General features: G+C 37.0%; 1 pseudogene; it reads left to right on the forward strand.

The window, feature by feature from the left end:
* Positions 1-641: 641 nt before the first annotated feature.
* The window catches only part of LOC126493617 (60S ribosomal protein L13a-like), a 193,286-nt pseudogene continuing 166,955 nt past the window's right edge, over positions 642-26,972 (forward strand).

Genomic DNA, 26,972 nt, shown 5'->3' on the forward strand with positions numbered 1-26,972 from the left:
GTTAAGGTCTTCATTGGTATCTGTTTAATTCTGTATCATTTAGTGGTGAAAAAAGACACACAAGTAAAATTGGTTGTTCCACTTCCTTAGGAAACAAGAATGAAATCATAGATAAAGCATAAAGTAATAGATCAAAACTTGGTGGTTTAAAGACCATGATCACATAATTTATCACTTACAAGATCATACGTCATGGTCTTTAAATCACCAAGTATTGAAATATATATATATATATATATATATATATATATATATATATAATCTTATAGTGAAAGTGGAGTAGTTTTAATTTTATATCTGGTTTGCTGGCTAGAGTGACAGTAATATGAAACAATTAAGTCATAAGTAAGGAGTATAAAGACTTTGCATATAACCATTTGACTAATCACAGAAAGAAGCAGATGATCTATTTTTTATAGTTTTAAAACATTTTTTTTTTATTTTTTTGTAGCACAAAACAGCTTTTTCTTACTAGAAATACTGTTCACAGTTCAAATATTTATAGTTAGAAACAGCAGAATTTCTACAGCATAAGAAGTAGAAGTTGCAGAGTACATGGATTCTCATAAAACTCTTGATAGAGCTTAGAGAACAAGCTGGGAAAACACGAATCAGTTAAAATTATTTGTTCAGATCCTATGATGGTAGAAATAGAGGCTGCACATGGCACTGTCGCACATCACTACCACAATTACCAGAAAGAACAGAAGATGTCCATCAAGCCCATTACTTCATTTTTGCCTGATACTGGGGGTTCACCCACAGAGCAAAGCTTGATAACAAAACGGAGCTCAGCTTCTTTGCAGAAGCTCTGGAAGAAGTCGGCATTGAAACCGTTGGGGCTTACTTTATGACTAAGAACTTGTCAGCTTGCATTAAAGGCTTACCTAGTGTACAAAGTTCTGACTACTTGAAGACATTTGAGTTTTTGAACAAACTTGAAGAAAACATGAAGGCCAAACTATCTCAGGCCAAACTTTAAGATCAAACTTTGGCTTAGGGGGACAAGTGTTTATGGTGACTAAGCCCACATGTTTAAATTTTTTAAAAAATAACACTCAGGCAGGCGCCTGCAGACGAGCAACAGGCGCAGGCGCCCGCAGAAGAGCTACACAGGCACTCACAGACGAGCAAAGCAGGCGCCCGCAAGGGGGAAGCAGGCTGCGGCCAGGACCAGAGGGGACTGCCATGGCAGCAGAGGACGCAGGCAGCAGGGACCAGCAAGCAACACCTAGAGCAGATCGCCCGAATACAATTAAATCAAAGAGATAGGCCTTTGGTTGGCGAGGTCCCTGGGAAACAGGGAGCTTGGTCCTGTTCCTGAAGATCCTTCTGAGGGGTGGAGGGATCTTGGCCCCCGGCAGGAGCCAGGAATCAGAGCTAGGGCAATTTGTAAGAGAAGCCTCTGGCCAGCAGAGAAACTTGATCCGATTTTAAATGACCCATTAGATAGCATCAATAGGAGGAGATGGGCAGGTGGCAAGGCAGAATTTCACCCAATAATCTGAAAAACAACATGAAAACACCAGAACACAATGATCTTACAACAGAAGGACTTGAAAACCCTAACACAGAAGAAGTGGGAAAAATTGACTTTATAAAAGCAATAGAGTCCCTTAAACAACATGTAAAAAACACCTTTATAGAAATGGTTGAGAAGTATAGCAAAAAGTTTGAAGAATTGAGTAAATACATACATGAGACCCTGGGAAACTAAGAAAAAAAAACGAACAAACAGGTAATGGAAACAGTTCAAGAATTGAAAACTGAAATGGAGGGAAGGAAGAAAACACAAATTGAGGAATAACTGGATATGGAAAATCTAGGTAAATGAGCAGAGCCTACAGAAACAAGCATAATCAATAGAATACAAGAGATAGAAGAAAGAATCTCAGATTCTGAGGACACCATAGAGAGAATAAATGCACTGATCAAAGAAAACAGCAAAGCCAACAAATTCTCATCACAAAACATTCAGGAAATATGGGACACAATAAAAAGACCAAACCTGAGAATAATAGGAATAGAAGAAGGAGAAGAATCACAGCTCAAAGGCCAAGAAAATATTTTTAACAAAATTATGGAAGAAAACTTTCCCAACATAAAAAAAGATATCCCTTTGAATATTCAAGAAGCATACAGAACACCAAACAGACTGGATTAAAGAAAAACATCCCCTCATCATATAATAATCAAATCACAAAATATACAGGTTAAAGAAAGAATATTAAGAGCTGCAAAGGAAAAAGGCCAAGTAAACTATAATGGTAAACCGATCAGAATTACAGCTGACTTCTCTATGGAAACCATGAAAGCCAGAAGGTCCTGGATAGAGGTTCTTCAAAAACTAAGAGACCATGGATGCAAACCCAAACTTCCATACCCAGCCAAGCTAGTGTTCACTATCAATGGAGAAAACAAGACATTCCAGGATAAGAAAAAATTTAAACAATGTGTAGTCACAAATCCAGTCATACAGAAAGTAATAGAAGGAAAATCGCAACCCAAGGAATCCAACATTGCCAACACTGCCTACAATAACTCAGGCATCTAGTGAACCTTCACCAGCACAACTCAAAGAAGGGACACACGCAAACTCTACTACCAAAAACAATAAGAATAACCATAGGTCATTAATATCACTTAATATTAATAGTCTCAATTCACCTATAAAAAGGCACAGACTAAGCGATTGGATACGAAAACAGGATCCAATATTCTGCTGTTTGCAAGAAACACATCTCAACCACAAAGACAGACATCTACTCAGAGTAAAAGGTTGGGAAAGGGTGTTTCAAGCAAATGGGTCTAAGAAAAAAAGCAGGTGTGACCATACTAATTTCCAACAAAACTGACTTCAAACTAAAATCAATCAGAAGAGATAGAGATGGACACTTTATACTCATAACAGGAACAATTCATCAGATTATTGGGTGAAGTTCTGCCTTGGCGCCTGCCCATCTCCTCCTTTCAGTGCTATCTAATTGGTCTTTTAAAATCGGATCAGGTTTCTTTGCTGGCCAGAGGCTTCTCTTACTAATTGCCATAGCTCTGTTTCCTGGCTCCTGCCGGGGGCCAAGAACCCTCTCACCCCTCAGAAGGGTTTTCAGGAACAGGACCCGGCTCCCCTTTGCCAGGGTCCTTGCCATCCAAAGGCCTACCTCTTTGATTTAATTGTATTCGGGCGATCTGCTCTAGGTGTTGCATGCTGGTCCCTGCCGCCTGCGTCCTCTGCCACAGCGCCAGTCCATGCTGGTCCCAGCCGCAGCCTGTGGCCTGTGTCGCCTGCCCAGTCTGTGGGCACCTGCGTCGCCCACTCCGTCTCCTGCTGGGCTTTTTATTTCTTATATAAGCTGGGCTTTTTATTTCTTATATAAATATGATTTTTTAGAAGTTAATATTAAACACTATTCCAGTCCAGTCCCTCTAAACTGTTAGTTTTAATTAAAATTAAGTACTAATGACTATGAGAAAACAAAACACAAAACCAAATCATTCTATTTATTTTAATTTTATTTTATTTTAAACTTTGATATATATGGTGTTTTTGGGGGGGGGATATATGTGGGTACTACATGTGTTCCTAGTGGTCATGGAGGCCACAAGAGGGTATTGAATCCTCTGACACTGCAGTTACAGACAGCTTGGAGCCACCATGAAGCTCTTGAAAACTTTAAACCAGGTCCTTTGCAAAAGTAGCTGGTGCTCTTAACACCCAAACCATCTCTCCAACCTCAAATTACACTGTTTTAAAGACGAAAGGACAATAATCTGGATCCTTAGGCCTTTCCCAGCTACATACAAGTTTTCTTGTTGGTGCAAGTCATTTAACTTTCTCCTTTTTTATATCTTTTTTTGTTAATTGAGGGACATGAAACCTATTATACATAGTGCTAATGTATAAAATACAACAAAGTGTAAAGATAAGATGAGATGATATTTACTGTAAGGACTTTAGAAGCAATAAAGAGTTCTACGAATGTAAATTAAGAAAAATATTATACAAGTTGCTTCTGCAGTGTGGCAACATTTAGTACAAAAAATATCTTTTCAAATAACCTAAATTAGGTTTTCCTTGCAGGGGAAAGACTACCAGCAGTTGTTGCAGGGATGGCCCGCTTGTTCATCCCAGCCGCCCAGAACCAAAATAATCACACAGAAACCATATTATTTTAAACACTGATTGGCTCATTAGCTCTAGCTTCTTATTGGATAACTCCTACATTTTAATTTAAACCATTTCTATTAATTCGTATATCACCATGAGGTTGTGGCCTATGAGCAAAATTTCAGCACATTTACCTCTGAGCACGGATCCATGGCATCTCCCTGTCTCAGCCTTCTTTCTCCCAGCATTTAGTTCCATCTTCCCCGCCTACCTAAGTTCTGCCCTATCAACAAGCCAATGCAGTTTTTTTTATTCATTAATGGTAATCACATCACACAGAGGGGACTCCCACAATTAGCATTGCTTTGTTTTGTTGAAATTTTTTCATGTGCATTGTAGCCTGTAGAAGATAAGTAGTATCTCTGTGATGAGCTGAAGATGAAGAGTCAAGCATATGAACATGAGATGATGTTTTATAAGTAGACAGTTTGAGGGAGCCCAATGATAGTGAAAAGCAAGAAATAGTGTAATAATTCAAATTAATTTAGATCATGATCAATGAATCATAACTGAGTTCTAGACATTCTCAAATCCTAAAATGTTATGATTGAGAGTCTCATAGAGTCACTGAAAAGAAGCTGCTGCCTGCATTTCTATTTTATAGGTGTGAGGGAGGAGTATTGCATTTTTTGATGTGGGTAATGAAGATGCCAATGTCACAAGCCAAACACAGGCATTGGCATGGAAAGCGACAAAGTAAAGGCTTCAACAGTCCTTCAACTAGTCTTTCAGGAAGGAAACAGAAAGGGCATAATATTATGGCCTATATCTGATTTTTTAATTCATTTGTCTAAAATTTTACATTATTTTAGAATCAATAGATGTAGGCTTAGAATCTTAAGCTAATTTTATTCATATTAATCAGCAAGCACTAAGTCACATACTTAGCTCTCAAAGTTTTCTCCTACTCCTAGGCCAAATAAGCACTTGAAAAGAAATGGGAAAGAATCATGCTAGCAATTACTTTATTTAAGTTTATATTCAGAACACATCCATAGCAAATATAATTTAAGTTATTAACATTCCACAATAAATGTGCATCAGTTCCCAGAACTTGAAGTCACCTTGTGGGCATAAGACCATTCTGAGATTCACCATCACCTTTCACCCAGGCTGATTTAGCACAGTTTTCTGTATTTTAGGACAGAACTGCAATAGTATCTGAATCACATAGAAAAAAAAAAAAACAAATGTTTCCATCTTTCTAACATCTAGAAATTAACTTTCTAACAAATCATGTGGATCTGTGGATGGGGTACATAAGGGTTGCATTTATTCCACTCTGTACTTCTGTTTGAATTTTGTGGAGAAAAGAGACCAAATTCAATGTCTTCATGAAAAATGTGAAATGCTTTCTTGTTTTGTGTGCTGTTGTTATTCTAGATTGTCATGTAGTCATCTGTTTCTTCTTATTCACTTATATCAAGGAAGGGTATTTTACATGTCATGGAAGGTTCTTGGTATTTCGGTGTTTTTTTTTTTTTTTTTTATAAATATAGCCCTTATTCTATATAGGATGTCTGTGGGATCTATGTTTGCAAAACAATCAGCGTCAAGTAATTGTATATCAATAGCTAAAGAAAGCAAGAAGACTCAATTACCACGGGTCTGTGGGAGCCAAGAGGTTTGTTCCAATACTTTCAAGGTCAAGATCATCTGTACAGCCTTGACAGTAGAGGGTTAAGCAGAAGTATTTTATGTGAAGAGGTAACCACAGATAGGGCAAAGAAAGACTCTCACCTTGCTCAGTACTCAAACTAGTGGGTATACTGAAGAGCTTATTTAATCTTTGAAGTCTTGCTATTTCTATCTCACCTCCCTTTTCATGACTTACTCATGAGATAAACAAAATCATAGGAAAAAGTATTGAAGGATATTATTTTTATGAGCTCAGTGAAAATTTTTTTCTTAAAAAAGATAAAAATTCTAACCATAAAAGATTGATATCTCAGATTACATTAAAAATGACATCTTCTGCTTATTGCTAGGAGTGATATGGCAAGCCTAGAAATAAAAATGCATATTTGCAATTTGTTTAACGGCCAAATGCTTGTTATCTAGGCTCCAATTATTTTTTAAAGATTTCTTTATTTTTATTTTATATGTATGGGCATTTTGCCTGCATTTGTACTGGGCAACAGGCCAGAAGAGAGCATCAAATTCCCTGGAACTTCAGTTACAGAAGGCAGTGAGCTGCCATGTGGGTGCTGGTAGCCTCTGCAAGAGCAACAAATGCTTTTAACCACTGAGCTATCTCTACAGCTAGCACCCATTTTTTAAACACAATACAAATACATACAACAGAGCTCTAAGCTCAATAGCTAAAATAAGTGAGAGTTCCTACAGGAATATTAGTCATAGAATACACAGTATTAGTACATGAAATTTTTTTTTCTACCCAACTGCCAATCACAGAAATTCAAATTAAAAACCATGTCATTGATTCTTACAAAATTCAAAAATTAGGATTCCTGAAAGTAATGGTATACATCTGTAACCACAGAATTAAGGGGGCAGAGGCAGGAGGACTGTGAGTTTGAGGTGAGTGAGGAGTACATAAAAACACCCTGTCTAAGAAAGACAGAGAATGATGTATACAGATATAAGAAAGAGAGAAAAAGAAAATGAGAAAGGGAAGGAAGAAAACTTAAGATTATCAATTTGAAATTTTATATGATCGTTTCTTAGCATATGATGAATGAAAGCAAAATTGGCATAAACCTTGGTATTGTATAAAGATAAGTATTTATAGATCTTAAGGTACAAGAGTTCTTATTTAGGATTAAGCTTTAAAGAACTACTTCTGCTCAATGGAGATTTATATAGACATATTGACAGGAGGATGGACAAATAAATGGATGAATATACTTTGGTGTATTGAAAAAAAATGAATAGTGTATTACAGCAAAACTGCAAAAAGTGTAACATAAAAAGACAAGCCTTAGAAAAATCATAGAAATATGTCATAAGAGACTACGTGTTGGTTACTTTTGTGAACTCAACACAAACTAGGGTCATTTGGGAGATGGAAACCACCTTTGATAATATAGTTCCATTATTGTGGCCCTTAGGCAAGCCTAAGGCACATTTTCTTGAATAATGATTGATGTGGGAGGGCCCAACTGCTTGGGCAATGCTACTTCTTGGCAGGTGGTCCTGAATTCAATAAAGCTGGCTGAGCGTGTCACAAGAGCAAGCCAGTAAGTGCATTCCTCCATGTTCTCTGCTTCAGTTCCTTCCTGAGCCTGTTCTGACTTCCCTAAGTAGTAGACTATGATTGAGATATGTAAGCTAGATAAACACTTTCTTTATCAAATTGCTTTTAGTCAGTGTTTTAGCAAAGCACCAGAATCTTAACAATGACAGATGACACATACATTTTTTAATTTTTATTTTAAAGCAAACTAAGTAATGCATTATCTGTGCATATACAAAAATGTGATAAAAGTATTTTTATAAGTAGTTGAATAGTAATTACCATGAAATTTCAGAGAGTAATTACCTCTGGAGAAGGTCAGGAGGAGGAAATAAAGAAGTACAAGGTAAAGCCAATGGTTTTGCAACAATTAGCCTGGAAACTAAGCTCTCAGGAGTTTATATTTTATTAATATATGCTACAATTAGCAAAATTCATTAAATACAGTATTTTCTTTTTTATTAGTTAAATTTGTTTTTTGATACTCTCATACATATACATAACGAATTGTAATAACTTCAAACCCTACCTCTTCTTCTCTCCCTCCCATTCCTGTTGCCTCTCCCTGTTCTCTACAAGTCTTTTTTGCATATTACTTGTCTTTTTGTTTTGTGACTCACTGAGTTTAACCAGAGCTGTTTGTGTGATCATCAGTTTGGAACTCTCTGTAGAAGTCTGATGGACTCAATGACTATCCTTCCCCCAGAATCCATCAGTAGTCAATACAATAGCTCATCAGGGAGTAAGTACAGCCTTGTGAGCTCCTTGTCCATTTATGCTGACTATTGACAGTTGTGGTATTTGGCAGGCTCATTGCACAAAACCTCAACTACTGTGAATTCTTTTATTGTTTTGGCTATGCCATGCTGCTTTTTTCCTTATCTTCTTGCTCATACATTCCTTCTACCATGTCTTTTTGATGTTCCCCGAGCTTTAGAGGTGGTGATATAATGTCTTATCTAGGGCTGTAAATATTATATAGTTTTAGTTAAAAACTGAAACCACATCAGCTTTTGCTATCAAGTACCTCCTCAATACTATACTGTACCTTTGATTTCTCTCCTCTCATTTGATACCAGTCAGAACCAGAAAATGAGATTCTGGGAGAATCACTCTCTGTTGATTCTGAGCTTCAATGTTCTTAATATCTCATCCTCAGGCTAGTCCCAGGCATCTTTCTTCCCTGTCACTTGATTTAAACAGTTGCCTGCCTAGTATATTAGCTACGTGAAGAGTTTTCTTAGCTATCTCCCTCCATATCCAGAAATATTTAAGGACTATCTTCCACTATAACAGTTGTTATAAACTGAAGAATGTATAAAGAAAAGGGACCTTTTTTTTTTCACAATTATAGAGGCTGGGAAGTTCAAGAGCTTGATTCTAAAAACTGGCAAGATCCTTGGCATCAGATCATCATTAAAATATTTGACATATTACTATTATATGTAGCAGAGCACTAGGAAGGTGTAGTGGTTTGAATAACAGTGTCCCCCATAGTCTCAGGCATTTACACAATTGGTCCTCAGTTAGTGGCACTGTTGGTGGGAGGTTTAAGAGGTGTGGCTGGCCAAAAGAAGTACACCTCTGGAGGAAGGCCTTGAGAGTTTATAACCCTGTCCTACTTCCAGTTCACTTTCTCTTCTTCCTGTTTGTGGTTGAAGATGTATGTGAGCTCTCAGTTTTCTGCTCCAGCCTACATGCTGCCACGTCTTCCTGCCATGATTGACCCTATCCCTCTAGAAACATAAACCTAAATAAACTTTTTTATTTAAGTTTCCTTGGTCCTGGCATTTTCTCACAGCAAAAGAAAATTAACTAATACAGATAGAATAAGAGATAGCCTGACTTGGCTTTTATAATATGTAACCAGAGACTGTACTTAAGTTTCCTGGCTGCCCAAGCCTGAATAATCACACAGAAACTATATTTATTACAACACTGTTTGGCCTATTAGCTTGGATTTCTCATTAACTAACTCTTACGTCTTAAATTAACCCTTTTCTATTATTTTATATTTTATCATAAGGCTTGTGGTTGGTTATCTCTTGCTTCTTGGGCAGCTATATGGCATCTGCCTGGTTCTGCCTTCTTTCTTCCTGTATTCAGTTTAGTTTTCCTGCGTACCTCTATTCTGCCCTGCCATGAGTCAAAGCAGCTTCTTTATTAACCAATGGTAATAAAACCTACTCACAACATACAGAGTGAATCTCACATCAATAATAACCCACTCTCAAGGTAATTAGCCTATTCACGCAATAATGGTAAAAATATATTAACAAAGGCATGGCTCCTATGACCTACTTACCTTTTAAAGAGCTCACATATTAAGGTTGGGTAGATAACTTAGTACAGCTGTGCTTTGGTCCCAGGAAACAACATTAAAGCAATCCAGGTGTTGTGGTATGCCCTTGTCCCAGCCCTGGGAAAATCAAGTCAGATGGAGCACTAGTGCTTACTGGCCAGTCAGTCTTAGCCTACTCCATGAACCCTGTATCAAACAACAAGGTAGATGGTGCCCTGCATTATAATACTCAGTGTTGCCCTCTAGCTTCCACACATATCCATTCAGAGGTGCATCTGCATATACTTGCAAACACATACATATCTATATGCACCTACATGTAGGTGTGCATGGGCACACACTCCACCTCCTAATACCATAACAAGAACAACTAAATGTCCACATGAGGTTTGAAAGAAATATCCCAAACTCTCTCACTACTTAGCTATTGAGTATCTGCCTTTTCATTTTGATTCTCAAAATTTCCTAACGTAGGATAAGATCTCGGTGCTTTTTGGCTGTACGTCCTTTCAACCGATTATACTTTCTAACTCTCTTCTTTTGCTGAGAGACTTCCCCTAAAACTGTTTACTGTTTACACGTATTTTTGGTTTTTCCTACTTGCTCTATTAAGTGAAACCAGAAAGTATTTTACTCAACCCAGAACAAATATAAAGGCCATGAAGAAAAATCATGGAAGTTGTTGAAATATTCCAGTGTAGTGAAAACTTATTTGCTTTCTTGTATTTCTCAAATTCTAGGATACATTCAGAGAACTGGAACACAATAACTGCTCACACTTAGTGTGATTCTCAGAAATATACTACATAGCTATCACCATGTGGTAGGTCTCCCTTTGAGAATAGTGCCTACTTATCTCTGGACAGGCTTTGGCAAAACATTTGCATATGCATTGTGATGTGCTAAAATATAAACACTGGTGACCCTTGAAATTTTGATCAGGTCATGGCAAAAATTAATTCTTCCTTCATAATTTATCTTTCTCCTTTTCAAATAGAATGTTAAAATGCCAATTTCCTGCTTTTAAACTACTTTTAGCCAAATTCTTGGAAGTGTTGTATGGGTTCAAAGTCTTTTCCATTAAGTAGCATTGTTCTCACTTCCAATGATTTTTCTTCCTTATTAAGTATTTACTTCCATCAGTCCTCAAAAAGCATTTTAAGCACTTGAATATTTACTAAGATCTGCCAAGGTCCCATCTTTTTCCTCTGGTTACATCTTTTATTCAGTGCTCTGATTTTCACCTTTAAAAACATCCTAATGGCAATGAACTTTGCACTTCTTAGAAGTCACATACCCTTAAACTTCTAAGCAACATTTTATCCCTGGACAAGCTGCATTAAACCAAAGTGAGGCTTTCAAAGATGCTTGTCATTTAGTCTCCTGAAGCTGGTTCTTTCAGGTAGGATTTCCTTTCAATCTCTACGGCCCAACTTGTGTTCAAGGAAGGCAGGGAAGACTCATCTCTCTGCTTTACTTTTCTTCATCCTTTTCAAGGAAAACCCAGGTACTATGTGAAGGATTTGTGTAGCACTGGGGATGGAATGGAACTGAAAGGTCATCCATTTTAACTATATATAATATAGTTAATTATTCAGATAATTAAGAATTCAGTAACAGGGACATTGAAAAGAAGCATAAATCTATTCTTCTCTATAAGTAAGGAACACAGAAGATACATCCCTGCCTTCCTGAAAATCATGTCTATAGCAACCAAAAGAATAAGAATATAATTAACCTGGAAAGTTACTAGGAAAATTTGATATGCTTGTTCACAATTGAAAACTCATCTAATTTTCTTTTCACATGGAATAATAACCATAGTGTGCAGCAATTTGAGAGAGTACAAAAAACAGTAACTATGCCTAAATTTTCATTCATGGTTTGGCATTTTATAAACCAGCAATAAAATGTCTGCTGTAATCTTCTCTTTCTGTACCTCACATTGTATTTTCAGCATCTTTGAATTTTATGTCATCATCATCATGTTTTGTTAAAACAAATCTTTGAAAGAAGTAAATTATCTGGGACTGCTTAATTTGAGGCTTTTTACCCCTGCCATCAAGTTACTAGAATATGACAAATGTAATTAATCTGTCAAAACACTGAAGTTGTAAATTTATTGTGGATAATTATTCATTTGAAAAAAAGAGAAAAAATTAATTAGCATTTAATATATGCCTTAAACCAGATTATTGACATTTTCCAAAGTCTAATGAAGAAAAGATAGCTACATGTTACCCATGTGTAAACAAAGCTAGGTTTAAACAGGGAAATGTGAACAAAGACAAGAATTTAGTCTGTCCTTTTTCTTCAATGTGTGTGGCTCCAGACCAAGCTGTGGCCACACAGGAAAGTACATGCCCAGTCAGCCTTGCCAGTCTTCCCAGGTCACTTCAACCCATGGCTGTGTCTCTAGTATGTCAGATAATGAGAAGTACTGAGCAGATGCTAAATTGTTTAGCTATTGGGTAGGTGGAAGGGAAAGAAGAGACATCTTAATTAGTTAAGTTCTTTGATTTTAGCCTCTGAACAATCTGGTACAAGATTATTCCATCCGGTGTATTACATTATCATCTGATTCTGCTTTACCAAGGAAAATAAGCATTGATTTAGCTTTAAAAGACTGTTACTCTTCTCTTTATTTTAGAGTTACATGTGTGTGCGCGCGCGTGTGTGTGTGTATGTGTCCCTGTGCACAAGCATGTTTTCATGCAGGTAACCCCAGAGGCCAGAAAAGGTCTTTGGATCCCCTAGAGTTGGATTTATGTGTGGTTGTGAGCCACTTGACACTTTAACTATGTGAATATGCTTTGCATTTGTTTCTGCTGCATTCAACCATGTAAGGATGTGTGTTTAATTAAGTAAAGATGTGTTCATTTGTTCACCTCCCTTGGTGAAGACACCTGATTGGTCTAATGAAGACATGAACTGACAATAGCTAGACAGAGAAGGGATAGGTGGGGCTGGCAGGCAGAGAGAGTAATAAGAGGAGAAATCTGGGATCAGAAAGAAGAGAAAAGAAGAAGAGATTGAGGGAGAGAGGGATCTATCTGGGGCAAGAAGCCAGGCAATTGCCTGCTAGACAGACCCAAGAAGCACTAAAAGTAAGATATACAGAAGGAAAGAAAAATAAAAACCCTGAGGCTAGAGGTCGTTTAAAGAGAAACAGGTTTATTTAAACTAAAGGAGCTAGCCAGAAATGAACTTAAGGTAGGCCAGGAAATCATATCCAATGTAAAGTCACAGTGTCATGAGTTGGGAGCTGGTTGGTGGTCCAAAAAGAAAAAGCCTGGTACATTATAGTTTGTTCATTTTATTGTGTCCATGATGTATGACAAGTGGCTATGTAGAACAACATCACAGCTGAATTGTCCATTACTTGTGTGGACTATTGTTGGTGAGCACTGCAATGAACATTGATTTCTAGATTCTAGTCTTTTGTATTCAGATATACTTATGTCCTCTGAAAGCCCAGAGTGTCACATTCAGAGAGAAATCTGATCTACTAACACTCTGACCTTCCCTTCCTCTGTCTGTTTTCTCATAGAATGCTTAAAAGTGAAAACAAACAAGCAACAGAAAAAAAAAATGGAAACAAACCCCTAAGAATCCAATACTTATTCCACCAGATAGAATCCTCTGGATTGCTGAAAAATTTATGATTTGTTTTCTCATCCTTTCATTCACTTATCCATCATATATTCAGAATTTTCTATATCCTTTTATCTATTTATCAATCATGTATTCAATGTTCTTTATGTAGCTCATATTATAATAGGCATGCAAGGATATAATGATCAGTAACAGTCATATCTTTATCTCAGGGTTTGTTTTCAATAAATATTCAAAATGACTAAAGCAGACTTTGAAATATGAGACCCTTCACTCAATATACTGAGGTCCTCTCTGACTTGTCATGGTGAATTTTTGCAGTATTTTAAGGCTCTTACGTAGTACTGTGAAGTTGAAAGATGATCTCTAAAGATGGCCATGCTTCTGATTAACACACAATTGTGATTTTAAATCAAAGGACGTACTTCAGACAAAATGCTTAAATAGAACACATGTCAAAGGTTTAAAAGATGATTTTTGTTTAAATTGCACCATTATCTTAACATATATTACAGAACACATATTACATAGAGTAGATATTGGTTCAGGGATACTGGCTCTGAAACTGCAGTCAACAAAGGCCATCTAGGATTATATGTAATATAACCTACACATTTTCTGGAATTTGAAACTATAAATATCATTTTATTTATTTTTAAGGATTTTATTTTATCTTTGTCTGGTGTGTGTGTGTGTGTGTCTGCAGATGCTCAAGTGATGTGGGAGTGATTTCTTATTAATAAAGAAACTGCCTAGGCCCATTTGATAGGCCAACCCTTAGGTAGGCGGAGTAAACAGAACAGGATGCTGGGAAAAAGAAGCGGAGTCGAGGAGTCGTCATGATTCTCCCACTCCAGACAGAGGCAGGTTAAGATCCTCCCTGGTAAGCCAGCTCGTGGGCCACACAGAATATTAGAAATGGGTTAGAACAATATGTAAGAGCTAACCAATAAGAAACTGGAACTAGCCGGGCCAGGCAGTGTTTGAAAGAATACAGTTTTCTTGTAATTATTTTGGGCATAAGCTAGCCATGGGGGCGGCCAGGTGCCTGGGACGCAGCCCTGCCGCTCTTATCCCTACACTCAAGGAGGCAGAAAAAGATTCTAGGTCCTCTGGGGCTTCAGTTACAAGCACTTTTGAGCTCCTTGACATGGGTGCTTGGAACTAAATGCTTGCAAGAGAAGCAAGCATTCTTTTATATTTTTGTTGTTTATTTTTTGTTTATTTTTTTAGTTGTTGAAAAAAATTCCGCCTCTTTCCTGGTTCCCATTTCCCTCCCTTTCCTCCTACTCCCCTCCTCCTCTCCCCCTCCCCCCAATCCATCCCCCCTCCCTCTTGAGAATGAAGAGCAGTCCAGATTCCCTGCCCAGCAGGAAGTCCAAGGTCCTCCCACTTCTATCCAGGTCCAGGAAGGTGCGCATCCAAACAGGCTAGGCTCCCACAAAGCCAGTTCATGTATTAGGATTGAAACCCAGTGCTATTGTCCTTGGCTTCTCATCAGCCTTCATTGTCCACCATGTTCAGAAAGTTTGGTTTCATCCCATGCTTATTCAGTCACAGTCCAGCTGGCCTTGGTGAGCTCCCAATAGATCAGCCCCACTGTCTCAGTGGTGGGTGCACCCCTCATGGTCCTGACTACCTTGCTCATGTTCTCCCTCCTTCTGCTACTCATTTGGATCTTAAGGGCTCAGTCCGGTGCTCCAATTTGGGTCTCTGTCTCGATCTCGGTCCATCATTAGATGAAGGTTCTAAGGTGATATGCAAGATATCCTATAGCCATACTGTGAAGTGAAGGATCTATTTGACAAGAACTTTAAGTCTTTGAAGAAAGAAATTGAGGAGGATACCAGAAAATGGAAGGATCTCCCTTGCTCTTGGATTGGGAGGATCAACATAGTAAAAATGGCAATTCTACCAAAAGCAATTTATAGATTCAATGCAATCCCCATGAAAATCCCATTGAAATTTTTCACAGATCTTGAGAGGACAATAATCAACTTGATATGGAAAAACAAAAAGCCCAGGATTGCCAAAACAATCTTATACAATAAAGGAACTTCTGTAGGCATTACCATCCCTGACTTCAAACTCTATTACAGAGCTACAGTAATGAAAACAGCTTGGTATTGGCATGAAAAGAGAGAAGTCGATCAATGGATTAGAGTAGAAGACCCGGATTTTAACCCACAAATCTATGAACACCTGATTTTTGATAAAGAAGCAAGCATTCTTAAGCATCGAACCATCTCTCTGGCCTTAAAGATGATTTGGGATTGGTTTTAATCTAACTGGCACTTTTTCTGTAATGTATCTATGAGCATTATTTTAAAACATGTTTCAGATTCTCTGCAGGTAGAAATTGCTCCTGGATAGGCAGGGGGATGAGAAACACTCTGAAATTGTATTAAAGTTCTGAAGAAAAAAAAAAGTGGAAAAGGGCAAATGATGGGGGGCAGGCTGTAAAACAGGAAAGAAGTGAAAGGACAAATGCAAATTCCTTTTGAAATTTGACAAGAATGCGAGGAAAGGGGTAATTTAGTAGCAGGTAAATTGCTGAGTCAAAAGTACAAAACCTTTTATGGACAGAAATCATGTAGACTAATCTATTTTATCAGCAGGGAGGGGAAATTGTAACTCAAATACATGTTAGAAAAAGAAATGTTTATTCTTGACCATAAGGAAAGCACCACAGGTTTGTTAAACTTCAGTTATGTGGGGTTTTTTTTCTTGTTTGCTGTGACATTTGTCTTGTGGTTTAGTGCCTACACATTTAAGATTTCCTTTAATTATTCACCACAGGCAACATGCTGCTATTGAGTTGAACAACATAGGCGAGGATTACTCTGGGAAAATGGAGAAGAAATCTTGACTCCATGTATTTGGGTCTTATAGTAGTTACTTTTCTATCACTATGATAAAATGCCATGATTACAGGCAGCCTAAGGAAAAGAGTTTACATGGGCTTACAGTTTTGGAGAAAGAGCCATGGTCAGGGCAGTGTGGCAGCAATGTGATAGCAGGAGGAGGAAGCTGAGAGATCATATCTTTAACTGCAAATTTGAAGCAAATTTGATGACCTGGTAGTAGGGCAAGGCTATGAACTCTCAAAGGCCATGTCCAGTGACTATTTCTTTCAGCAAGGCTGTCTCACCTCCCTAAGGAATGCTATCAACTTGTTGGAAGGCCTTGCTGGTTAGTTGAGTTTGCAGTCTACCGTGGCCTGGCATCGTTGTCCAAAAGCTCAGCAACTGCCTCCCCAGAAGAACGTCCTGTCTCCACCTGCCCTTATCTGGAGAATATCCCTGGGCCTGGAGGACTGACCTTATCTGAAATCCAGTCAGACACAGGATATATCTTTAGTTTGAACTTTGGCACAGATTTCTTTTAAGACTTGTGCTTGGAACTCTGCTTTAGGAACTTAACTGTCACATACAAAGTCTTGTGATAGGAGCATGCGATTTAATGCAAATTGGGGGTTTGTCCCTAGGCTCCCCAATCTTATATATTTCCTATACTCTGAAATAAAGTTGTTCTGATTCATCAAAGTCTGTCTCCTGGAGGGCTGTCTCCATTTGTACTCACAGCCATCTTGAACCCTGTTCCTTGCTTCTGTTCCTTCCACCCTCATGAACTAATGCAGCCAAGGGTCTGGAGTAAGAAGCAGAACCACACCAACTGACAGCGTGTTTGAGTGACTGACTGAGCCTATGGGTGACATTTTTCATTCAAACCACCACAGATACATACTAAAATATAGCTTCTTCAAAGTACATCTAAAATATAATATGCATCTATTGGCATGCCTTAATAAGAATATATTGTTCCGCTTGGAAACATAATTTTATTTTATGTGTATAGATATGTTCGATGCAGGTGTCAACTTTCCCACTCTGTAATTACTGTTACCTGGAGCTTAAGGAGAACTCAAAATTGATATGCATTTGATGATTACAGCATACACAAAAGAAATGCAATGTATCACAAAGAAAACACATACGCTGCAGCTTAGTAATTTATACGTCATGCTCAGTGACTTGTCAGTTGAAATGTGAGCATTTAAAATTTGTTCATGGTAATTAGGGGCAGGTTTTGGACACTGACATAGGATATTCAAGTACTTCTTAATAATTTAGAGTTATTTTTATATCAGACCATGTCTTGCCCTGCAAAATGGTAATGTTCTTGTTTATCATTCTGCCCAAGTAACACTCCAGTATAAGGAATCATTTTCATTCCAAATGCTGCAGCTCAGTAAAGGCTGTTTTTCTCTACGTTTAAAGAAACAGTCTGTTGACTAGGTAGACACGGATTAGGTGGTTCTCCTAATTTCAAGTGTTGCATTTATATAGTCGGGATTCTCCATTCATTGTTTATCCACACAGCAAACACTAGAAAAAAGCTCAAGGTAGAATTTGCCATGCACTATTCATGCTTGCAGTCAAAAGCATGCTAACACTCAGAGCTAGTCTGGCATAAATTTAATGATATTTTCAAGAAACTATTATTGCACTACTAGTAATACAGATACAATATTAGGCCTTGATACTGAGGATGTGTCTAACTAAAGGCAAAATACCAAAATGAATAAATAAACAAACAAATGAATTCAAATAATTCATATTTGTTATCATTACATAAAATAGAAATAGTCTTACCTGCTTTGTCATATCTTATTTCATTCAAACCATACAAAAGAACATTTCTAGTTGTGATGACTGTCTTTCTCCTATATTGCATGTGGGGAGCAAACACTCAACTGGGAGATTTGAGTCCTTGAATATTCGAGGCTAGCCTGATGCTATGCCAGTCTGTTCATGCATAAGCTAGCCACTTGGAGTTACATGGCTCGAAGCTATCCATGTGAATTTCTTTTCTGTGCATGTAACAAATGCTGTTGGCATTTACAAGATTACAAATCTTAGATACTTAAAGGCACTATGGAGATAACAAATGAGATGAGGAATCTTGAAAAACAACCCTTTTATAACTAAGGATTGTTTTTTTTATTAACTCCCAAAGTTTCTACCATTATACTGATACTACAATTCACAGTAGATGAGAGTGTTTTCAAAAATGTTTATCTTATATTATTATTACAAAGAAATATTTCTAATTCTATTTCTCCAGTTATAGCCTGCCTAATGTTTTGCCCTTAGTTATTTAAAAATATTTTCTGGCCATTGTTTGAGGTCAAAGAAACTCATTGCAATTGAAATTTCCCAGCAGAAATAATTTTTAAAATTATTTATAAAACTTTCTAGTGATTATCAATAATATGAAGCAGTCATGTGGCATAAGTGGCAGATCTAGAGCCAGCAGGATAGTTTAGTTGGTAAAGCACTTGTCCTAAAAGCCTAACAGCAGGAGTTTAATCCCTGGAATCCATGTAAAGATAGGAGAGGATCAATTCCACAAAGCTGTCTTCTCATATCCTCCAGCACACCACAGCCTGTGTGTGCACACACATGTGAGGAAACACTTTAAAATAAAAGAAAAAATAAACATCAGGTTCAAATAATTGATTATTTAGGTATGTTGGCTATTATGACTTCATAGGATGTGGGACCTAAAACATATTTTACCTAACATTGTTTTGTGTATTATGTGAGGTAAGTTAAATTGAATTAAAACTCTTGGTTCTGTCTTTAGATTGAATATTCTTATATTATATATATATTCTTTATTATATGAACATGAGACAAAAATTTTCTTAAAAGAATAGTTTTTGTTATTCTAGTAACTCTTACTGTGATTGTTTTTCATATGCCATTGTAGTTTTGTGCCTGTCAACCCATTATTTGAGCCCTTATCTCTGAGATCCAATGTGTTCTCTTGACTCTATGTCAACAATATCTACAAATTGCTCCATTTGTTTCCTTCTTTATCTTTATGGCAATAGTTCAAGACATCGTGCAACAGATAACATCTTCAATAATATTGGGAAGCAAGCCTTAAGCCTTTTGGTGCTATTTCTTGGATTGAATTGAAAGTTATGAGGCTAAGAAAACATATTTATGGATGTGACAGAAACTGATGGGAATCATGGACAGCAAAATAAGTCTCTGATTTTTTTTCTATTTTTTTCTTAAGTACCATCTCATACTTTGCTTTGTTTACTTTATACTGTATTTATCAATTAGTGAACACTTATGTCAGTACTTTCAAATATTGTTTTTATAATATATACGATTATTTAATCAATGACAAAATCAAGCCAAAATGCTGTTGACTAAGGTATGGCATACCTTTAACTATAAAAGGCATCTGATTTTATAAATTATTAAATAGAACAAAACATCAAAGCACTATAGGATTTGATTACATGTGATTTATATATACATACATAAATATATAGTCTATTTTCTTCAATAAAATCTAGGATTTGGAGGGCAGAACACATGTTATCTAGTTACATCGTTGTGTACCAAGAAAAAAATGAGTATGATTTCTGCCTTAAATCCAGGGCTATGCATGATTTCTTTTTAAATCAAGAAATGATGCAATTAGCCTTTATAAATGTTTCTTATGCATTAATTCTACTGAATAATTTGGAAATTATTTGGTGTATGACATATTAAGGAAAGTAGAAGTTTGCTTATAATATAGTTATAATACAGAAAAGATCTCAGAATCCTCAATAATTATAGCCTAAAAGGTTAGTTTTGTTACATTGTAATTTTTGATATTTAAGAAGGATGTGAATGGAGCTATAACAAAATATTCTGCTTGTCAATGTGTCTGAGCATACATCACTGGAGAACTGTTGTTTAACCTTAATCATGTGGTCATTTTGGAGTGCATTATAATATTAAAATATATTATTAAAACATAGAGAAGGCATTCACCATGTCTACTTCAAAGAGATGTATTATTTTCTCTTACTATAATCATGCTTTTATAATTTTTCAACCTTATATTAAAAATTTGATCAATAAACTTATATGTTTCTGTTGCAAACAACTATATGACATATTTTATTTATAAATTCTTATTTCTATACTAATTATCCTTACTCTGCTCCGTTCATTTGAAAGTTAAACTTTGCTTTCTTTTGTTTTAATACTCTTATTTTGGCAGTTGTCTACTGTTATCTTGCCCATTCTTTGATTTTCATCTTTCTATTACTACTTTAATTAACAAATGTTTCCTGAAAAGACATATTAGACTGTTAACACACACACACACACACACACACACACACACACCTAGTGCAATCCACAAACCTCAGTCTTTAAATGGCAGAAGTCCTTTCCCTATATGGTGATTGACATACTTGATTTATTTGAAATCATCTTCATTTTAAAGTTTCTTTTTATGCTTCACTGTTTTCATTGAACACATTTTTCCTCTTTGAGAAAAATATGTATTTGAGGATGTTCAATAAAATGCTTTATTTCAAAACTTCACACAGATGCAAAGCAGTGAGAAAAGAGAGCAGTTATTATTATTATTGTTAAAATTATTATGCAGCCAGGAAGCTAGCCCACGGAATAGCATCACCACTTGTCTTGCCGCTTTAGTCTAATCTAGAACATCTTGCACAGGTGAGCCCAGAGGCTACCCTAATCTAGAAAATTCCTTACCTCATAGGCATGCATGGAGAGTTTTCTCCTAGGTCAGCTGTTCTCAAGCTTCCTACTGCTACGACCCCTTAATACAGTTCCTCATGTTGTCATTACTCCCAACCATAAAATTATTTCATTTCTATTTCATAACTGCAATTTTGCTACTGTTATGCATCATAATGTAAGTATCTGTGTTTTCTGATGGTCTTAGGGGAACCCTGGAAAAGGGTCATTCGACCCACAGATTGAGAATCACTGTCCTATGTGAGTCTAGATCCTGTCAAATTGGCAATCAATATCATCACACTTAGTTTAAACAAATGAAAGTAATTCATAATTTTTCTTTGATTGCTATTCCAGTTGCTGTGAGCAACAGGCTACCAAGGAAACAAATGGGAAGATTCCAGCAATAATACAGTGATAAGAAGAAAGGTACGGGCTGTCCACATACTTGATCTGGTTTAAAGGAAAATGACAGGTCTGTGAAAGTTTTAAGAAATCCCAGCAACAAATGGAATCCAAAGGAGACTTGTAATTGAGCAAAGAAAGACAAAACAGTGGTGGTGGAGGGGCGCCGAGACATCTGAAGTGTTTTATTGTGGTCCAGTTCCTTGTGCCGGATCTTAGAGTTGGAGACAGTGTTGCTCAGTGGGACGAATTACATGCAATGGGTTTAATTTGGCCCCAAAATAGGAGCGGCCAGGTGGCAGCACTGAATCGCCAATGGCAAGACGATTATAGTAATGGACAGCATAGACAACGTAATTATCATAATGTTCTAACCCATAATAGCATAGACAAAGTGAACATTATGGTGGCATGAGTCATATGGATCTTTGGAACTGGCTAACCAATCATGGCGTTTACAGGCATGGAATAGATAAAAAGCCTACTTCATTGATATGTATAAGCAGAAAAAATTCTCAAACAAATGAAAGAAAGGTTACATTGGATTGTGGCAAAAGGCACTCTCAGCCATGAACCAATTTCCAGACTTGGGTCAGTTTGCAGACTTAGGGCCTTTTATAGGAAGGGGTGACCAGGATCCCTTGAGGAAGGATTTTGCTAAAATACTCAGTCCTTCTCCAGTTCTTCCTCAGAGAAATATACAGCCTTTTACAACGGTAACTGTACACTGGGGGGTGGGGGGTGGGAAGGAAACAGACTTTCCAGGGTCTATTGGATACTGGTTCTGAATTGATGCTGGTTCCAGGAGACCACAAGAAGCCTTGTGGTCCTCCAGGTAAAGTAGGCACTTGTGGAGGTCAGATGATGAGTGGAGGAGTTTTGGCTGAAGTCCAGCTGATTTTCTTGTCTTTGGATCCCTCAGGCAAGTTTCTCTGGTAGTGTACAGGGTAGAGACATTTTAACAAAGTAATTTCCCTTTACAAAGCATTAGTGGCCTGCCTGAAGAGTATCATCTAATTGCTTCAACCTTCCTAATTTATTAGGAGGTAGGTGAAGAAAAGGAGGGGATTGAAAGCTTGAAACAATAATAAGTTGGATGGAATCATTCCAGGGAGATGCAAACTAACTTGGTAAGGAAAAATGGTAGAATTATTGGGAATCAGTGAGGATCTCCTCAAGGTTGCTGTTCATAATTTTATGTAAACCTGTTTCCATGGCCTTTTCCACATCTCAGTCTACATTCAACTTTATAAGTGCAAGCAGAAAGTTAATTGTAACGATTAAACAGAACTGTGCTTTCCCCCAGAGGGTGTTTCAAAGAAAGGAAAGGAAAGGGATTTGAATATATCAACTCCTCAAAAGAAAAATGACTTTCCAATACTTTCAGAGTGAATGACACCGCTTAACCAGTATTTGCTGAATGAGTAGAAACTTTTTAGATATTTTATCCTTCCAGCTCAGTACTTTCACAGTTGTGTCTTTTTTCATTAATTCCACCTAGAATTTGATGATCTTGTTCAGTCTGTGCAATTAGCTCTTTTAGCAGCTCTTGAAAATTTTCCTCTACTATCTTTGCATTGCTTCTCTTCTTTTGGTCCCCCATATACTTTTGATGTGCATTATTTGCATATGAATCTCCTAAGTATACCTTCTACGATTTTTATTTCTACCCCCATGATTCTATTACTTTATATTTCTACTTTAATTTTAGTAGACATTTACTCTTTTTACCATCTACTCTTTACTCAGTTTAGATCTCAATAGATACTGTCCTCTTCTTAAATTTATTGACTCAGCTGTTCACTTGTGAAATTACCCAGTGTTTTTCTTCAGATGGATAGGTATTCCTCTTTTTCTGATCACTGTTTCTTCTCTTTGCCTGTTGGACACTATGCTTTTTATTTGTTTGTTATTGGAGACATCATCTCACTGACTATTCCAAACTGGCCTCACATTTGACATTGGCCTGCCTCAGCCTCCTGAATTCTGGGATTTTAGAGGTTTTCCACCACTCCTACATTTATTGAGTGTTTTGATTTATATTTTTCTGTTGTCATTCACTGGTAGTTCATTAGAGACAAGGTACTTAACATGTTGGGTACAAGTATAGAAAGAAATGATTGTAACACAGGTAGGCTTTTTTATTTTTATCTATCTATCTATTTATCTATCTATCTATCTATCTATCTATCTATCTACCTACCTACCTACCTATCTATCTATCTATCAATCACCTATCTATCTATCTATCTATCTATCTATCTATCTATCTATCTATCTTTGGTTTTTAAAGATAGGGTTTCTCTGTGTAACAGCCCTAGCTGTCCTGGAACTAGCTCTTGTAGACCAAGTTGGCCTCAGACTCACAGAGATCCACCTACCTCTGCCTCCTGAGTTCTGGGATTAAAGGTGTGCTCCACCAGTGCCCAGCCCACTGGTAGGCTTTTAGCATTGTACGTTCCTTGCCTCAGAGTTGGGAAGACTCAACTACTGTACTCTCTGGTTTTGTAGGTCAACGTGACACAAGCTAGAGACATCAGAGAAAGGAGCATCAATTGAGGAAATACTTCTATGAGATCCAACCGTAAGGCATTTTATCATTTAGTGAACAATGGGGGAGGACCCAGCCCATGCTGGGTAGTGCCATCCCTGGGTTGGTAGTCTGGGGTTCTATAAAAAATCAGGCTGAGCAAGCAAGGCAGGGGAAGCAAGACAGTAAGCAGCACCCTTCGATAGTTTCTGCATCAGCTTCTGGCTCCAGGATCCTGCCTTGCTTGAGTTTCTGTCCTTACTTCCTTTGAAGATGAACAGTAATGTGGAAGTGTAAGACAAACCCTTTCCTTCCCTTTTTAGTCATGGCGATTTTGTCACAAGAATAGAAACCTTAAAAAAGACACCAAGCTTCTTCCTTCTCTCCCGTAAAGCAAGGGACCCTTTGCATTCACACCAGGGCAAACTTTTCCTTTCTTACTCTGCACTAACTAATAGAAGGCCTAGAGATCTCTTTAGGCCAAGATTCACGTAAGAATGTCTTTAAAGAATTATTCTACCCTCACAACCATTTTACTGACCTATAAAGAATCCCATATTTTCAAAAACTTATTAGTGTATCTTATTTTTCTTCAGAATGTGACATTATGTCTACTGAATATCTAAGTACCATCTTTTCAACTGATTCTGTTATCTCATATGCAGTCCAAACAACTGTTGAAAAAATATTTAAATGTAATAAAAGGTAAGTTAAGGAGTAACACTTTGCTTTATCAGTTATCTCAAAACAGTATTGCTATGGTTTGGGGAAATAAAGTGGGTACAATGCTTCCTATACAAGTATGGGGACCTGAGTTTCAATCCCTAGCTGGGTGTGGTGGTGTATGCCTGTATCATCAATACTGGGAATGTGGAGACAGCTGTTGCTGACACCTCACTGACTAGCCAGCCAATCTAGCCGAAACAATGAGTTCCAGGTTCAGTGAGATAATCTGTTTCAAAAAGTAGGGTGAAGAGTGATTGGGCAGACACCTAATGCAGACCTCTTGTGTTGACTGAGGTTTCTGTCCCACCTGGTCCTTCAGTTGTTCAGTTCCAAAGGAACACACAGAGGTCTACATTAATTATAAACTGGTTGGCCTAGTAGCCAATGCTTTTCTTATTATCTAATTCTTACATCTTATATTAGCCCATTAATATTGTCTATTTTAGCCAAATGGCTCGGCACCTTATTCAGAGAAGCAGCCACATATTGCTTCTTCTGCATCTGCATGATGGCTGCTCTGAAACTTACCTCTTCCCAGAATTTTCATTGCCCTACCTCTACTTCCTGTCTGGTTGTCCCGCCTATACTTCCTGCCTGACTACTGGCCAATCAGTGTTTATGTAAAATGCAAGTGACAGGGTACAGACCATTGTCCCACAGCACTCTGGGGCAGGCAATGTGTGCACACATGGGTGAGTATTGTTCTAATTAAAAAAAAAAAAAAAAACTGTCTCTGGCCTTGGCAGGTTGGAGCCAAGGAGGAGGGGACTGGAGAGAGGGTCAGGACCCTGAGCTGGCCAAAGTGCTGCCTGCTTACTGACAAGGTTCTCTAGGTAATGCTTAATGCTTACAAGTGGACCTACATGCACTACATGCATGTAATTGTATATACCACAGTGCACATACACATGTGTATGCATGTACACACACACGCACACAGATTTGTTTTAATCATTTTTTCTTTAGTCAAAGTAATTTACTTTGAGAAAATTTAATTTATGTTTAAATCTTTCAAGAACACATCGTTTACTGAAAGTCAGACATTTCAGAACAATTTTGCACTTGTTAATGCATTTTCTAATTACTCTTAAGCCATAGAATTAAAACATGTTTTATCTTTATACCATTAACTCTTAAGGGTAAAAACTGTGCCAATTACTTTGAATTCTGTCTAACAATACCTAGAATTATTTTTTTGTACAATTAAGATTGTAATACATGGACTGTTTTTGAATCTAAATTGTACCAATTATCTGGACAAGAGGATATCAAATTTAAAACCTATTACATATTGTAGCATTGAGGTATAATGGTCACAAACATTGTCCCTTCTTTCAGATAGCTACTGTGATTAAATTTTGATACTGGAAGTCAGGAAAAAGTTTAAAGATGAAGTTGGAGACTTTTGGAAATTTAATGCATTTGTCACCATTTTTACCTGTTTCTTCTCTTTTGCCTGCATCTTTTTTCTTCAATGTTTATTTTCCCTATATATTTTCTTAGGGCTTTTGCAGTTTTCTTCTAAAATGCAAGTAGGCATGTAAATTTTCATTATCAAATGAATAAGATCAATTTTTATAAAAGCTGTGTTTCTCCAAACTGCAAGATTATTAGCATTCATTAATCCCTCCAAGGAATATATACACCCTCTACAATTCTACTGAGCTCTCTATTATTTAACCATTAAAAATGTATCAATGTACCTGAACCTCTTTACTTAGGGATGATTGCTATTTTAACTTTCTCTACGAAATGATCACATTTATTAACTTGGAGAAACACACGTTGAGTTTTATAGCTACTGAATAGAACATTTTCAGTAAAGAATTAAATTCATATGCAGAATCTAAATATTTCCCACATACTGTGTTTCAGGACAGGAAGAGATTAATCGATATTAAGAGGGAAATGTTATCATATGCTAAAGTATGGGTGACCCTTGAGCATATTGTACTAATTGACATAGTCATAAAAGAACAGATGCAGTTGGATTCCACTTTAGATGAGCAATCTGAAGTAGTCATACTCATGGAAAAACAGAAAAATTGGCATCTTCAGGGGCAACAGGGTGTAGGAAAACAGGAGATGTGCAATGGGTGTAGAGGTTTAGTCGTGCAAAATGTAGAGTTCTTAGCATCTGCTGAACAACATTGTGCCTATTGCACTATAATCTACTGAAGAGATAAACATTTGTAAAGAGAGCAGCTCTCATCTCATTTAAACCAGAACTTTAAAAATCGAAATTAATTTTAACCCCTTTCTACTTTCATGGCCTCACATCTAATAACCTAAATTTGGCATCCACTAACTACATGTACAAAGGCAATTTGATAGTAAAAAAAATTATACTTCCTCTGTTTAATTATAGCAAAGGAAATAAAACTTGAAAGTAGCTGCTGAGCTTCCACATAATATTTTGAGATCAAAAGTTTATTGAAACCAGTGTCTGTAATTCCATGGCT

The sequence above is a fragment of the Alexandromys fortis genome, unplaced genomic scaffold (genome assembly GCF_014885135.2).
Source record: "Alexandromys fortis isolate MF-2015 unplaced genomic scaffold, M_Fortis_MF-2015_v1.1 scaffold_276, whole genome shotgun sequence".
Taxonomy (NCBI): Eukaryota; Metazoa; Chordata; class Mammalia; order Rodentia; family Cricetidae; genus Alexandromys; species Alexandromys fortis.